This window comes from Chiloscyllium plagiosum, chromosome 3, assembly GCF_004010195.1.
Source record: "Chiloscyllium plagiosum isolate BGI_BamShark_2017 chromosome 3, ASM401019v2, whole genome shotgun sequence".
In the NCBI taxonomy this organism is placed as follows: Eukaryota; Metazoa; Chordata; class Chondrichthyes; order Orectolobiformes; family Hemiscylliidae; genus Chiloscyllium; species Chiloscyllium plagiosum.
In genome coordinates this window covers 81,184,413-81,198,132 of record NC_057712.1, presented here as the reverse complement: position 1 = coordinate 81,198,132, position 13,720 = coordinate 81,184,413, and the positions used below count along the sequence as shown (strand labels likewise).

General features: G+C 39.1%; 1 protein-coding gene across 1 annotated transcript in view; it reads left to right on the top strand.

Annotated features, from left to right (window-relative positions):
- The window catches only part of map3k7 (mitogen-activated protein kinase kinase kinase 7), a 151,982-nt gene extending 139,087 nt beyond the window's left edge, over positions 1-12,895 (top strand). The window contains exons 18-19 of the transcript XR_006310759.1: positions 8,693-8,820; positions 11,747-12,895. The gene's annotated coding sequence lies outside the window, so the exon portion shown is untranslated. The remainder of the gene's footprint in view (positions 1-8,692; positions 8,821-11,746) is intronic.
- Positions 12,896-13,720: the final 825 nt, after the last annotated feature.

Here is a 13,720-nt window from a genome sequence, read left to right as displayed (position 1 = left end):
AATTATTCAACAACAAAGGGACTTTGTCCCTATCATGAGTCACTGAAGTTGACATGCAGGTGCACCTTGCAATTAAGAAGGCAAACAATGTATTGTCCTTTATTACGCAAAGATTTGAGAATAGAGGCAATGATATCTCAAATAGTCACTTAGTAATATGAAATTTGAGTGTGGTTGACAAAAAACAATGAAGTCTTTTGTCCTGCATTCATCAGACTCTTTGCACAAATACAATCACAAAGCGAAATGGTATTTTACACTGTGTGAGAAAGGAATGTTGATTGGTTAGCAAGTGTACTCTGGTATAAGTGATGCCATTGAGAATGTACAAGTTTAATGACTGACAATTAACTGCCAAGCTTTGTTTACTTTGTGACCAAGCTGTGATTGGACAAGGCATTGCCTTGAAAAATGAATAGGAGAATGGCTGTCTCCTTATTTAAGTTGAAACCAGAGCAAAATGTATGTGTAGCTCATTCTTGATGAAGGACTTTTGCCTGAAACGTCGATTTTCCTGCTTCTGTGATGCTGATAAATGGGCATGCTGTTTGTGACATTCTGCCATTCTTTGATATGTAAAGCCTACATACCTATCATCAAACTGACACTGAAATCTTCAGTGCATTACTCATTTATGTGATAGGCAGAGTATCTTTTTGACTTGATGATAGCATGCTATTGATAATGAACCACTAATGTTGCTACTGCAAAGTAGCAGCATGCAACTGCTAGATTCAGTTACTTTTTCAGAATAATCTAAGTTACTTGGGAATTTTTCAAGACCAAAAATGGAGGCTTTGGGCTTATTCAATATATACGAAATAGAACAAAGAATAATCAGATTCTGATGTTAAGGCCTCTTATTTCAGCATCAGGCTTACACGGTGAGCAAATAGCTTAGGCCCTTTTTACAAGGTTGGTTTGTGGAAGGTTGTGTCATTCCATCAAAGACATGGTTCTCGTGGAACCCAACAAAAATGTTTGTGAGAGCTAGATTTGGAGGTGATCCCTTGGCAACACAGTCTATTTGGGCATATATGATGTCATTAAAACTGAAATGAGCTGTGAAAGTGGCTGAATTCAAAAGTTCAATTAATACTGATTCTCACAATGGTGGCAGGCCTAGATGATGGTAAGAAAGTGCTGCAGTGCCAGTCTATAGCTTCTTTGAATGGTACATTGATGAATACCTAGCAATGTAAATGAGCACATGGACTCTGCATTGCTATGATAAAGGAGATTACCTTTGCTGTCAATATGCATTTATACCTTTATGGTCTATAAATATGAAGAATTCATTCACTGTATAATCAGTTTACCAGTTTACATTCTGCACAATGAGTCATAGATGAGATGTAGCATAATAGAACATCACCTCTGTGTATTTTGGCAGTCTTTATATATGTGGATGCAGAGCCATGAGAATGAACTTTGTACATCATCAAGCAGCTTGCAAATACAAACTGGGGCCTTGATTAAAATTGGCATGCATTTTATTAATATAGTCACACTTACTAAGGATAACTATTTCTACCTTTGACAGGTATACATATGTTTGTGTCTAGATTGTCTTTGAGGCGTCAACGCTGCCAGACATTTGTTTAACATTGGAAAATCTTAGATGATTTGAATTCTGTAACACCTGTTTGCTAGATCAGCTAGGCTTGCTTTCAAGGATTGAGCATCTTCAATGAATGCTGATTTGCAGTAGAGGATTCAAACTTATGAAATACCTCTTTTTATTTGATATGGGACAAAATTTAATCAAAACTAAAGCCACGACATCATGCAAACTCACGAATGGTCTTAAGATCATCGCTTTCGGCTTAGTGTGCTTCAGATTACCCTGAAAGAATAAAGTATCTCGGTGAAGAGCAAAATACTATGGAAGTAGAAGTAAAAAGAGCGCAAGAAAAACTTACCATCTTTGGTCACTTATGCCACTTCCAGCAGGATACACATTTCCTCCCTTCCACTATTGGCATTTCATATGGCTGTACCCTCTGTGGCATCCTAGTTCACTCTTCCATCACTGCCAGTATTTCCTCATTCCCCCAGACTATATTCCACAGTAGGTGTAATGCCTACCCATTCACCATCTCCCCTTCACTGCCCAAGGCCTCAAAAACACCTTCCAGGTGAAGCACTGTTTTACTTGCTTCAATCTTGTATACCATATTTGGTGCTCACAATGCAGTTTCCACTACATTGGTGAGACTATATGCAGACGGGGTGACTGCTTTACAGAACACCTCCACTCTATCTGTAGCAATGACCCGACTTTTCAATTGCTTACCACTTCAATAAACTATCCTGTTCTCATGCCAACATTTCTGTCCTGGACCTATTAATGTTCCAGTGAAGCTTGAAAACAAATTGAAGGAACAGCATCTCATTTTCTATTTAAGCATTTCTCGGATTCGATATTGAGTTCCATAGTTTCAGAGTATAACCTCTACTCATTTTTCTTACATCTGCTACCTCTGACTGGCCGTGCCTTGTTTGTTTTTTGTTGGCTTTGCGGTCGGCAAAGCGCGCACATTTTCTCCTTTTCAAATCTAACATTTACACCAATATTACATATCGATCACCCCTCTACCACTTTTATCGCTGCCTTTGTCTTTTGCTCTAGGACCCCTCACAATCTATTTCACTTGCCTGTCCACTGCCCTGCCTACAGAATAAAAACCACCATTTTAGTTTTGAAGAAGAGTCACATTGGACGCAAAACATTACCGCTGTTTCTCACTCCGCAGTTGCTATCAGACCATCTGAGTTTGGTCCACACTTTGTTTTTATTTAAGATATTTCAAATATCAGAGCAACAAGTGAGGTTAGCTGTTTCATGTTGTTACTATACAGTGGCAATATAACAGATGATCGGCAGTAACAAGATGTTGCCATAAAGCCAAAAATAACTGTCTATTGGAGTAATATGGTTTGAATTTTAGTGCTGGTGTGATGCTAGTCCTATAGACTGTATGCCCTAGAGACTGGTAGATCATATTAATCAGCCTATTCCTTCAGCTGTTCACAACAGGCAAGGTACTCACCAACCAGCCAATACTTGCAAAGTTCAAAAAATAGTGTCAAATATTGGATGTGAATCTGTAGTTGAACATTTGATAAATAAACCTGTGTGCTAAGGATTAAACCAATGACTAGTTTGTCAGACTCGCAATGTGATACAGTTGTATGTATTAATTTACAGGACCCTGTGTGGAGGCAGGCAGACAGGCAGTAAATACACACATTGTGTACCTGTTTCAACTTAAAATAGCTCACACCCATTCTCTCGTTCTCAGGGTAATGATTTGACCAATTACAGTCAACCTGCCTGGTTTAAATTTAAATCTTTGCAGTTAAGTGTCAGTCATCATCAAACTACTGCATTCTCCCTGGCAATGTCTCTACTAATCAGAGGCAGCTTGTCAACCAATCAGCATTCTTCTTGTGTGGTTTTAAAAAATTGTTACCCTTTACTTTGGTATTATGGATGTTCTGCAGAGTGCAAGATGAAATGCTTCAGCAAAACTTTGTTTGCATTTATATTTAAGGGGTATTCATGATATTATGTAGACACTTTGTGAACCCATAATAGGACTTGTGTACACAGTTTAGATTAGATTAGATTACTTAGTGTGGAAACAGGCCATTCAGCCCAACAAGTCCACACCGACCCGCCGAAGCGCAACCCACCCATTCCCCTACATTTACCCCTTTACCTAACACTACGGGCAATTTAGCATGGCCAATTCACCTGACCTGCACATCTTTGGACTGTGGGAGGAAACCGGAGCACCTGGAGGAAATCCACGCAGACACGGGGAGAACGTGCAAACTCCACACAGTCAGTCGCCTGAGTCGGGAATTGAACCCAGGTCTCTGGCGCTGTGAGGCAGCAGTGCTAACCACTGTGCCGCCCACTTGTGTACTATTGAGTACACTTGTGTACTATTGTGTACACAGTTATCTCTCCTTAGGTAAGGAGAGCAATTATTGCCATAGAGAGAGTGCTACTTAAGTTAAATAAGCTAATTGCTGAGTTAGAGGGACTGTTTTATGAAGAAGGATTAAACAAATTGGATCTGTATTCTCTGTAGTTTATAAAAGTAAGAAGTGATTCCTATTCAAACGTACAGGGTAGATGCATGAAATATGTTTCCCTTGCATGGCTGAGTGGAGGGCGGAGTCTCCAACCAAGGAAACACAGTCTGTAAGTAAAAGGCATACCACTTAGGACTGAGATGAGGAGGAATTTCTTCACGTTCTGATGAATCTTTGGAATTGTCTACCCTAGAGGGCAGTGGAGGCTCAGTCTTCAGTTATGTTCAGAAATAAAATTGAAAGAATTCCATATATTAAAAATACCAAAACATGCAGGATATAGTGCAGGAATGTGATGTTGAAGTAGATCAGCCATGAGCTCATTGAATGGTAGAGCTGGCTTGAACGGTGAATGGCCTACTGCTATTTTATGTGTTATGTTGAGAATTAAAATTGATCGCTGAACTCAATAGTACACTACTCTAGGGCAGTTTCCAGTATGAGTATATGAATAGGAAGGGTTTGGAGGGATATGGGCCAGATGCTGGCAGGTGGGACTAGATTGGGTTGGGATATCTGGTCGGCATGGACAAGTTGGGCCGAAGGGTCTGTTTCCGTGCTGTACATCTCTATGACTCTAGCCTGTTGAAAAAGCATTTAAACACAACTCTATCTGCTGAAAGAAACAGCACTGGCAAAATGATTGGAAGTATTTTTGTTTTCAAAAGTTGCTCTGGTTTCTGCAATTTATAATGCTGTAGATTTCAGGGTAATGAGGAAATTAATTGCCATATATTTTGAGAAGAAAGATTCCCATAAATCTGTTTCATCATAGCACAGATTTACATTTTATACTTTTTCAGGCTGTAGTTTAGATTATAATTATAAAACTATGCCTCCTGGAAAATCTCACAATCAAAATATGCAATATACTCCAGTTGCAATGAATTGATGGTCTGCTTTGAAATAAGCCTTTTTTTTCTTCAGGGTGATGTATTATGATTGATCGTTTCTAACAAAGTAGAAACTGCTGTTTTTATAAGTTAATTACAGCTTTTCCATAGAAGTGTTTGAGATCCAATTATAGGTATTTTTAGTCAACCTATTCAGGGTTGACACCTGCTCACAGCAGGTGGGGCTTAAAGCCTGTATTTCTGTCCTCGAGGTAGGGACACTGCCACTGTGCCACAAACACCCTCTGAAATCCAATTGTAAAGTAGGCATAACCTATTGGTCTCACTGCAGGTAGACTTCTCAATCCACATTTTGTATCCTCTTCCATTTACTCTCGCTCGTGAGTGCTTAGTTCTCACAGTAGACCCCAGTTAAAGTATCTCTCTTCCCCTTTGCACCAAATTTCCAACAGTATGGTCAGTATATTCACTTAGCCTTCATCTCAATTTGCTGAAGTCTCCTCAACCGACTGTGCCCCTTACAGACTACTTAAGCTTATAGGCTGCTTTTAGGCTATGCATTGTTAGTCAGACAGATGCGTTAATAATTGAAACGTATGATCTCGAGGACTATGGGCTTAGTGTGAAAATATGGAGTTGAAGTAAATTATCAACATGTTTTTAGTGAATGATAGAATGGCTTGATGAGCTATACAACCTCTGCATCCTACTATTAAATTGATGAAGATGGCAAGTATAATTTCCCAATTGACCATGGCCTTACAAGGGAAGCCACAATTTATTTTAACAAGGATTTTGTGATAGTCATCCCATTTGTTGACAAATGTGCAAATGTTGAGGACAAGATCAAGTATTCTTATTTCATTTTACTTTTACATTTAATTCCAGCCAGTGATCCACTTTTTCTAAAGAACTCAGTGGGAAGGTGATGTACTTAACCATGGGCATATTTACTTTGTTGGTCATTATTAGGTGGTAATCAATAAAATTGGGTTTTCCAGCTTGAGATCCATACTGTAGTGGTTCCACCTCTGATGAATCTAATCCTACTGACAGGACAAAATATACCAAGGGATAACAATGACCAGGTCTAGGATGTTGAGTGATATAATTCTGTGAATATAAAATTGTCAGGATGATAATTGACTAGTTTCTGTACAGCTGTTGAATTTGGACACCATTTCCAAATGTTGGTGGAGATTTTGCTCAGTCACATAGACTAAAGTTGCCTTTCCCTTTTCTTAAAAATGTTGTCTGATCAATGTTGATATGTCTACCAGTTGTTTTTTTTAAGCTAAAGAACGGAATTTGAATTGTGTTCTTTGCTGGATCACTTTATAAGGGGCTTCAAAAAACACTGGATTCACGTGTAACCCATATACTAGAGCGAGACTAAATTAAAAGTAAATTATTAAGCAGAACCTCCAAGATAACTTCTGGATTATTACCTGAACCATGGCATGAGCTCTAGAAAGAGAAGTGATAGTTTCAGGTTAAGGAGCGGCAGATTTCAAATGGAATAAAGGGTCACAAATCTGTGGGATTCACTGCCCCAGTGTGTGGCAGATACCAGAATCAAGTAAATTTAAGTAGGAGATACTAATTGAAAATCTGCGTAATGGTTTGAAGATTATGTAGAGGGGGCAGACCAGTGGCATTGAGGCCAAGATGAGATCAACCATGATCGTATTATATAGTGGAGCAGGTTTGAGGGGCTGAATTGCCTACTCCTGCTTCTAGTTTTTATGTTCTTATTGTTCAATGGTGGTAGTGATTTCCTTTACCTGTAATTAAAGCAGTCGGATTTTACAATAAAGCTGAATTTTTCTTTTTTTTTGCTTGAACATAAATTGCCAGATTTAGTGAATCCCATTGCACAATTTGCACTGATGGACTTTTATGTCATAACCTCTGGTTGTTGACCAGGCTACTGTATCATATGTTTTACATAGCTCTGCTTCTGTGGTTAATATACATTGGTCACATTAGAAAATTAGTAATTGTGGCTACAATTATTAATCATGCTATCAAGTCATCTTCTGTGGTTTGTTAATGGAAAGTTCTAGATTTTATTGAAAGTAGTTCTGTGTCGACTACACTGAAAGTAGCTGCACCATAATAATCAAGGAATACCTTTATAAGTGGCTTCTATTGATAAAAGTATCCCTGAACAATAAAAACAACTGTTAAATATCTGATTAAGAGCACCCAGATTGATTGATCTTAATAAAGAAAAAGCCACACGATAGTAATCTTGAAGTTTCGTTTTTACAATGGTGTTCCACGTATGCTATCAGACATTATGCTTTTATAAGACAGAGACTTCTTTTCAAAAGGAAAAACCCTGTGAAGTTGGTCATCTTGCAGCCTGAGTCATAACTAAACCAAAACCTGATCTGTCAACTCCGGAATTAGCTGTGGGTGGAGTGCACGCAATACCGGTGTCTAAGGCTTAATCTCATTTCGCAATGTTTCTTTTTTTTTTGCCCAGTTTATGTACGTAGTCTGCTTCTGTGCTACCATTCCATTTGGCCCAAATAGTTCATGACAGCATGTATGTTCTCTTGCAAAATGATGATGATGGATTCTGAGCAAGTGAATGGGCAAAAGCTCCATGTGGGAAAATGTGAGGCTATGTACTTTGGCAGAAAGAACAGAAGTGCTGAATATTATTCCAATGGAGAAAGACTGCAGAAAGTTGCAGCATAGAGAAGCTTGTGGATTCTTGAGTATAAATCACAAAAAACTGGAATCCAGATTCAGGTAATAGGGGGAATTGGCCGTTATTTCAAAGGTAATGGAGTGTAAACAAAATAAAGGGGTAATCTTGCTAAAACTATAGAAGGTACTAGTCAGACTACACCTGCATCATGGGGAACTTGACAGGGTAGATCAGGAGAGTATAGTGAATATATGGAATTCTTTATTGCAGAAGGCTATCAAGGCTGGGTTCTTAAGCATATTCAAATGTTAGACTTTTAATCATTAAAAGAATGGGAAGAAGGCGGGAAGGGAGGATTAAGATCAGCCATTACCTCATTGAACATTGGAGAAGATTCGATGGGCAAAATGGCCTACTTCCACTGCAAAGTTTAATGGCCAATAACAGCTTTTAAAAGAATTCCCCACTGAAGTTGTATTTTTATTATTTTTGTTAAATTATTGTAATACATAAGTGTTAAAGAGAACATATTGTTCTTCCACACACCCCTCACCAAACTGGACATCTTAAGGTTGAATGTTGGATTAATTTGATTTTTTTTTTATTTGTTCATGGGATGTGGACATCGCTGGCTAAGCCAGAATTCATATCCCATTTCTGCAGGAAGTGGTAGTGAGCAACTTCCTTAAATTGCTACAGACTTTGAAATGTAGGTACGCATCCCAGGGATTTTAAGGGTTTTCCACCAGTGACAATAAATGTACAGTGGTACCTTTCCAATTCAGGATGGTGTGTGGTTTGGGGGGAAACTGGAAATGATGGTTTCTTTGCAGTTGCTTCCTTTGTCCTTCTAGGTGGTAGATGTTGCAGATTTGAAAGTTTCTGTCAAAGCATGTTTGAGTTGTTGCAGTGTACCATATAGATGGTTCCCACACTTTCCACTGGGAGTTGGTGGTGAAGGGAGTGAATGTTGAAGTTGTGTGTTAGTTAAGTGGGCTGCTTGTGTGGAGCTGCACCTATCCAGGCAAGTGGACAATATTCAGTCACATTATTGACTTGTGTCTTGTAGATGGTGGACAAGCTTTGAGAAGACAGGAGGCGAATTAATCACCATTGAACTCTGAGCCACAGAAACCTGCCCTTGTGGCCACACATATGGCTGGATCAGTTCAGTTTCTCATCTGTGCTATGATGTTGGTAATAGAGCTTTCAGTGATACTAATACCATTGTCCACAGATGGCTGGATTCTCTCTTCTTGGGAATGGTTAATGCATTAACCCAAGCCTGAATTGTTGTCCATATCTTGCTGCATAGGAACATTGGAAAAGGAGTAGACCATTCAGTGCATTGAGTCTATCCTGTTATTCAAGATCAGGCTAGTCATCTACTAACTGCCACTTCTTGCACCACTTCCAAATTCCTTAATGTCATAATTCTCCTGAAACCAATCAATTTCTGTCTTGAACCTGCTCAGTGTCTGAATTTCACAGCTCTCTCATGTCGAGAGCTCCAACGATTAACCAACCTTCTGAGTGAATAAATTCCCCCTCATCTGTCTTGAATCTGTCTACCCCTTATCCTAAGGTTATGTCCTTTTGGGTCTCGAGTCAGCAGTCAGGGGAATCATCTAGATCCATGCCCTCTAAGAATTCTCTAAGTTGTCATGAAATCATCTATCATTCTTCAAAACTAGACAATACAGACCCAGTTTCCTCAATTTCTCCTCAAGATAATCCCACAATCCCAGGAATTAATCTGGTGAACCTCCATTGCACTCATTCTATAAGGAATATATCCTTCCTTAAGACTAAGAAGATCGAAACTGTACACAGTACTCCAGGTGAGATCTTACACCAAGGGTCTATACAACAGCAGCAAAATCTCCTTATTTCTGTACTCAAATCCTTCTGAAATGAATGCCAACATCCTATTAGCCTTCCTAATTGCCGATGCACCTGCATGCTAGCCTTTAATGACTTCAGGCTGCTTTTGGACACACAATCTGTCACATTTAAGAAATATTTTGCATTTGTTTTTCTCTTCAAAGATCACAGTTACTTATTATATTCAACATTTTATTCCATTTGCCATGTTCTAGCCCATTCAGCCTGTCTACGTCTTTGTAAAGCTTCTTTGCACACTCCTCATAATTTGTGTTCCTATAGGTTGGTGTAATCAGGGAATTTTAAGATACAGGTGTTACCATTACTCCTCACATCCAAATCATTTATATAGATTGTGATCAATTGTGGACTGAAGAATGATTTGTTTATTTCTATTCTCTGCTTTAGGTCTTCAATTCTCAATCCGTATTAATACATCCCCCCCCCCCCCCCCTCCATTTGTCTCCTACATTTGACTTTAGTTTACTGATATTTTGTGAGGCTTCTTATAAAGGCCCTCTGACAATCCAAATACACACTGCCACTGGTTTTCCTTTAACTATGCTAAAAATAACATCTTGAAAAAAACTCCCAACTAATGTGTCAAACATGATTTTCATAAATCCACATTGACACTGCCCATTTTGCCACTCTTTTCTAAATGTTCAGTCATTACATCCTTTATAATAGATTATACCTTTTTTTTCTGCTACAGAGTTCAAGCTAATAGGTCTGCAGTTCTCCACACTCTCTCTCATCTCTTTTTTAAATAATGGAGTTGCATACATTACCTTCCAGTCAGCAAATAGCACCCTTCACACAATCTATCCCATACAAATGATAATCAGTGCATCCACAATCCCTGTTGCTACATCCTTTAACACATTGAGATGGCGCTTAAATAATTCAGGAAATTGATTAACTGTGCTTATGGACACCAAAAACAGAAATTGCAGGAAAAACCCAGCAGGTCTGGCAGCACCTGTGGAGACGGAAATAGAATTAATGTTTCAAGTCCAGTGTCCCTTCAGAGCTGATACCATTGAGGAAAAAGTGGTATATATCTTGATGACAGGGATTTGGGTGGGGAGGAGGCAGGGTGAGCAGATAGCTGGAGATGGACCCCATAAGTAGAGAGAGAAGGAGGGAGAAAAGTTAGGCAAGAGGATTTTTGATAATAAGCCAGGGAGGATGAAAAGCTGGGTAGGTGATAATTGGGACTGAGTAGGTGAAAGTGGGTAGGCAGTGCTGAAAGCAACCGATGTCATTAATAGGATGTGGGGCATAGGGGTGGGTGAAGAAATGGAAGGTGGTGTTCAGGCTCTAAAATTGAGTCCTAAAGGCTGCAAGGTCCCTAAGCGGAAAATGAGATGCCATTCTTTCAACTTGCGCTGAGCTTCACTGGAGCACTCAGCAGGCCTGAGATGGAGGTGCTGGCCAGGGGACGCAGTGCTGTATTGAAGTGACAGGCAACTGGAAACTCAGGGTCGTTTTTACAGCCAGAACTTTATTAACCCATTGGTTCAGTACCCGTGGAGTCAGAATGGTGCTGAAAATTATACAATCATCAGGAATTGTCCCATGTCTGACCTTGTGATGGAGGTAAGGTCATTGATAGTTGGGCCTTCGATACTACCTTGAGGAGTTTCTGCAGTAATGTCCTGGAGCTGAAATGATAGACATTTCAACAAACAACCACCTTCCTTTCTCTGAGATTTAATCTGATTCCCATTGAGACCAGTTTTGCTAGTGTATCTTAATGCCACACACTGTTGAACGCTGCTTTGATATCAAGGACAGTAATTTTTCCCTTTGACCCTGAGTTCATTACTTTGGTCCATTTTTTGGACCAAGACTGTAATGAGGTCAGGAACGAAGTGGCTCTGGCAGAATCTAAGTTGAACATCGCTAAGTATTGGGATTCCTTGCATGTGCCACTTAATAGCACAGTCAACCAATTCTTCAGTCACTTTGCTAATGGTTAAGAGTAGACTGATGGAATGGTCATTGGCTGGGTTGGAGTTTTCCTGTTTTTTGTGGTCAGGGCATACTTGGGCAATTTTCCACATTGTCATAGAGATGCCAGTATTATAGCTGCACTCGGACAGTTTAGCTAGAGGTACAGCTAGCTCTGGAGCAAGGAGAGAGATAAAATGGGAGTCTTGACAATCCTGTGAATTTTTAATTGATTTTTTACCGTATTTCCATTAAGTGATTTATATTTTCCAATCTATTTCAGCTATTGGTTGCACATGAAAGGTACAGTATTCTAACTCGTACATTGGATTTTCCAAGCAGTGACAGGAAGAACTGTGCTGAACTTAAATAAGGGTAATTACAAAGGAATGCATGCAGAGCTGGCTGGAGTGGATTCGTAAAGGAGTTTAAGACCAAAGATGATTGAGGAACAAATGCAAACGATTAAAAAAATAATTCATGGCTCAAAGAAAAGGTATATGCCAATGAGAAAGAAGGATTCTATAAAGGGAATAAGCCAAAAATAGTTCGAAGAAAGGTTGGGGAAAGCACAAAGAGGACAAAGGCAAACAGATTTGACAGTGTCCTCTCATATGAATCACAAAAAGTTAGTATGCAGGTACCCCAAGAAATTAGGAAAGCTAATTAAATGTTATCACTTATTGCAAGGGAAATTGAATACAAAAGTAAGGAAGCTATGCTTCAGTTATACAGGGTACATGTGAGACTCCATCTTTAGTATTGTGCACAGCATTGCCCACCTTATTTAAAAAAAGAATGTAAATGCAGGTCAGAGAAGGTTTATCTGACCAAAACCTCTAATGGGAGGCTTGTCTGTTGAGGAAAGACTGGACAGACTAAATTAGTACCTGCTGGAGCTTAGAAAAGTAAGAAGCAATGTGATTTAAACATGTCAGAAGATAAAAGATCCTGAAGGGTACTTAAAAGGAAAGATGTGGAAAGGATGTTTCATCTTATGGGAGAATCTAAAACCATTGGTCACCTATTTAGGTGAGATTAAGTGAAACAAACATTATTAGAGGTTCATGAATCTTTTGAACTCATGTCCTGAAAAGGTGAAGGCAACAGCATCTTTGAATTGTTTTAAGGCATAGATACATAGGTTCTTGATATTTTGGGGAATGGAGGTTGAGGGAGAAGTGCGTGTGTGAAAAGTTGTCAAAAATGCGGACTTGGGATTACAAACATGACCTTATTGAGTAGGCTCAACTCTTGCACCTGCTTCTTTTGTTCATGTGTATTTAGCACAATGAAAACACTTAGCTGCATACCTGTATTGATCATGCTTATTTTTTCTGATAAATCCATGCTAACAGGTCTGTATTTAGTGAAGTCTTAACTATACCATACTATACATTTTCATGGAAAGGAATAAAGCAATTACATTATATAATGCTTCCTGATATCACTGGTTCTTCAAATAAAATTGTAGATGTGGGAATGTTGTGCCTAGCGGTCTAATAGGCCATCATTAACATTCACAGAAATTCTAAAAGGACCATGCTGTACACAGCAAAGGAACATTGAAGGAACCCCTGCATGGATGCACATATTTAAAGGAACAGTCTTAACCTGCAGGGCATGTTTTTGGTGCAAGAAAAATAGCACATCAAATGTTCATTTGTGATTATTTTGTTTATTATAAATATATGCAAATAATACTGGAAATGTGAACAGATTTAACACAGTCTTGCTTATAGTGCCACACCACGAAACTGCCCACAGATTACCCACTATTTGAAAATATTTGAGAGAAGCAGCACCTGTTCATAAAAGAACAAAAAATGAGAAGGTGTAGATTTAGTGTTGTACAAAAGAAGAAAAGGTGATGAGAGAAAAAGCGTATTCACACAGTGAGTAGAGGTTCTGAAATAGACCGCCTGGAAATATGGTGGAAGCAGGTTCAATTGAGGCATCTATTGGATGATCATTTGGATAGGAATATTGTGCAAAGGTATGGGGAGTAAGGAATTGCTTGTTTGAAGAGGTGGTGCAGGAACGATGGGCTGAATGGTCTCCTTCTGCTCTGTAACAATTCTGTGATTCGATTCTGTGCTCAGCCATGATCTTATTTAATCGCAGAGCAGACTTGATGGGCCAAATGGCCTACTTCTGCTCTGATGTCTTCTGGTCCGAAATGAGTTAAATTGGCCTCTCCCTTGGAATTTATCTACAAATCAACAGTCTGTGATTTCGGCATTTTCTGCTGTAATGA